This window comes from Lycium barbarum, chromosome 4, assembly GCF_019175385.1.
Source record: "Lycium barbarum isolate Lr01 chromosome 4, ASM1917538v2, whole genome shotgun sequence".
NCBI lineage: Eukaryota > Viridiplantae > Streptophyta > Magnoliopsida > Solanales > Solanaceae > Lycium > Lycium barbarum.
Genome location: NC_083340.1, coordinates 126,898,144 through 126,902,202, shown reverse-complemented (window position 1 = coordinate 126,902,202; position 4,059 = coordinate 126,898,144).

Here is a 4,059-nt window from a genome sequence, read left to right as displayed (position 1 = left end):
GTGGTCATGAGAATTGTTTTACCTTCTTGTATAATATTTGATAGCTCTAGATCCTCTCCAATGATAAAGTCTTGCAGCCTTACTTTCCACCAGCCATAATATTTATCATTGAAGCATGGTGGCTTTGTTGTTTATTGTCCTTCTTGAACTCCTGGAGATTCAACCATCCTTAGTCTTTCATGGTGCTAGTCTTTATTGAAAGATCTAGCTCTAATATCAATTGATAATTTGCTGCGACCTATGAACTGAAAGAATCAGGTTCTTTCAGTAACTATGCAAGAAGGAAAAGTACAGAAGAGAAAATCAACACAAGCATTTTCACGTGGAAAACTCCTTGCTCAAGGGAGGTAAAAACCACGACCTATCTCTTATAGGATTTTTGCAACTCTCCATTATAACACGAGCAACTTTAATGTTACAGTTCTCTAAGAGTTTCTTTGTGCGCGTGGAACAACTTCTTCTTGGTGGACCAAATAGTCTCTAGTTCTTTCTGAAGGACCCTGTTCTCTCACGAATCCTGCATTTGTGTTGTCTGTTTCACTAGTTCCTTTTGGAGAGCTGTTAAGGACCTCGTTATTGTACATATTTATTTATTCTTCCTTGTACATTGATTGTCATTCGTACAATGTTTGTCAGTTATCAAAACTCCATAGGATCATGAATTAAGACAAAGATCCATGCAACTCCACAGAAATGAAACAGATGGAGAAAGGGAGAAATGGAAAATTAATCACCGCGCTAGCAGGATTTTTCACATTACAATTGCGGACAAGCTTGCGGATCGTGCATAAACCTTGACTGCAGTCAACTTTGAGATTCCTTCTGTGCGATCACGCCATACAGAGCGCGATCACGCAGATTTTCCTAAACTTCTTTACAATCGTGGTGCAGCCTATGCAATCATGCCAAAGGTTACACCAACAAAAAATGCATTATTTCTAGTGGTGCAAGAGTGTCGAAAGTCACCCAAGCCCCTCGGACCTTATCCCAAATCATGTCAATAAGTCCCAAATTGTATTATTGACTCCCATAGCATATTTTGAAACATAAACACTCAAAATGAGAGGTTGAGTGATTACAAGAATAATAGCAAAAAGTGTTCAGCTTCTCATGATAGGAGCAAAAGATTGGAAATGGATTGTGCCTTGACTCATGTTCTCAAACATTATTTATTATATATAAGGGAGAATACCCATTTTTTGTAACGTGAATTTTTTTTAACTCTTTTTACTCCTAATTGAAATTTTAATGCTTTTTTTGACTCTTTTTACTCCTAATTAAAATTTTAATGGCTTTGTGAATCTTCACACATTTTGATTAATTTTGACAACTTTATGGAATTATTCATGCCACTAAAAATAATGATGTAATGGAAAAGGTTATAGAGGCCCCACAAAGCATACTCATACATATTTGAGTCTTTTATGTTAAACTTGTTTCAAATTATGTTTTTTCTTAAGAATTTATTATAGACACATAAAGAATTATCATGTCATTCAATTCTATCTTAATATAGGCTTAACTATTGAATTAAAATATTATTTTGATAATACTATTTATTATTTATTGATTTTATTTACCATTTATCATTTGCTATTTTAATTTTTTATTCGTCCATTTAGTAATTTCTTTTTAATTTTCTCCTATAGTCTTATGCCGTACTTGCTGGCGAACATAAGTAATTTATAAAGATTTCACTTAAGTTTGGATTAAGTTTTATATTAAAATAATAAATATAAATAACATCTATCATCGTTAAAGACTTCAAAAATGTATTAAAATTTAAATTACAGTCCCTCTGTCTCAATCAAAAAAAAAAATCCGAAGTACGATAGTTAATTAATCAAATTTTACGTATGCACATTGCTAACATAAAATTTATTTACTATATTAAAAGAGTAACTATAAAATATTATTTTTATATATTCTGAAAATGTTTGAAAAAATAATGCAGTTAAAGAAAGTACAACTTGATTTTCAAACAGTAATAATACTAGACAGTTGAAAAAAACTATATTTTTTACTTTTTTTAAAATTATTAAAATGTTTTGAAAAATATCGGATAATCAATAGTTTATATAGTTTAGGACAAAATAGTTATGTTTAACATGAAAAAGTTATTACAATGTAGATTTCATAAAATTGTTTATTAAATTAAGAAAAGGTAGAAAAAGCTTAAAGTCAGAACAATTAATTCTATTGACTTTTCAATATTGTTTGTGATTTAATTTGAAAGAATATCTATAAAAAATTCTTGTAGTATCAAGGCTTTTAATTATTTATATTTATTTGTAAGTTAACTTTATTGATTTCATCATGCTTTAACTTTATTGATTTCATCATGCAACAATATTTGTGCATCAAATATTTTTGACATTGAATACTGTAATTTCTTTGGCTAAAAAAATAAGTTAACCAATATGGATTCAATTCAAAGAAACAAATGAAATTAATTTAACATACGAAAACCCAATTTAAATCATCGGATAATTTAATCTCAAAAATTTCAGTAAAATGAAATTAGAAGAGCATTCAAATGATCGATTTTTTTTTAAGTCTAATATATAAACTAAGAAAAATACTTTCCTTTAATTTTCAGGTACATTTTTGTACTTTAATATTTTAGAAATCTTTCGAAGTATCAGATTGATGCTACAAAATCAAAGAAGCAAGAGCAGAAAAAATTCAAAAGATATCTGCAAACTAAAATTTTAAGGCAGTTTGAGCCCGGGCTAATGACACTAGTCTGTTGAAGAGGCGGAAAATATAAGATGAATAGGGAAATGAAACAAATTGAGAAAGGAAGATATAGTAAATTAATGAGAAGGTGGGACTTACAAATTTTAAGGTGCCGTTTGGCCATAAATATCAAAAATAAATTCATTTTTTTTTGAAATTTTTGAAGTTGGAGTTGGAGTTGTGTTTGGCCATAGTTTTTGAAATTGTAATTTTTGGTGAAATGTAATTATAAAAGGATGAAAAAAGTGAAAAAAATTTGAAAAACAAATTTTTCTTATTTTTGGTATTTCGGAATACAACTTCAAGTTGTATTCCGAATATTTGTGGCCAAACGCCCAAAAGTAAAAAAAAAGTGAAAACAATTTCCGAAAAAAAGTGAATAATTTTTATGACCAAACGACACCTAAATGTCAAAAATGAATGCCCTCATAAATATAATAACTAGTCATATCTAACACATTTTATAATATACTTTTATTGATGTGAATAGTATGAGGGGCGGTAGGTGAAGAGAGAAGGACGTGATGATTAAGATTGTGGGATCCAAATCTTAGGCTCCGGAACCAAAATGGTTCCAAAAAAAACATTTTGAACCAAAAGACCCTAACAAAAAAAAAGTTACTAAAGTACCTATAGCGTAGTATTTTACTGCGCTATAGTACTAACGGAGACGGACCCGTTAAGTACTATAACGCAGTAAAATACTGCGCTATACTAAATACGGTGTCACCTATAACGCATGATTTTACTGCGTTATAGGAGTTTCCCTCTCTCCTATAACGCTGTAAAATCATGCGTTATAGTCCTCCACTATAAACCCGATCGGGTTCCACCACTGGCCCCTCCAGCGGCAAAAAATTTTTAAAAACGCCATTGGAGGCGAGCCAAGGTGGTCCCCACGCATTAAAAACGTCGTTTTCTATTAAATTTCATCCGGAAAGTTTAGATTCTCGGTATATTCAAGTCAAGGAGCAAGATTCTAAGTTCGAATTTTAAGAAAAAGCGGCGTACAACTCGATTAAAATAACTCTACAAAAAATCTTCGATTAAGGTTTTCTACTATGACTTTTGTTATTATTTTATTATATACATTATATTGCACGCATGTTTTACATTTAATCGTCATTAATTTCCAAAAAAAAAAAAATCGTTTTTTTTTTTTGGCTTTGATCGGGCAGTGGCTGGAGCCACTGTTCCGTTTTTTTTTTTTTTTTTTTTGTTTAATTCATTATTTGTTAAATGTTTATGAATTGTTAATTTATTAAATGTTTATGCATTGTTAATTTGTTATATGTTTATGAGTTGTTAATTTGGTTAATT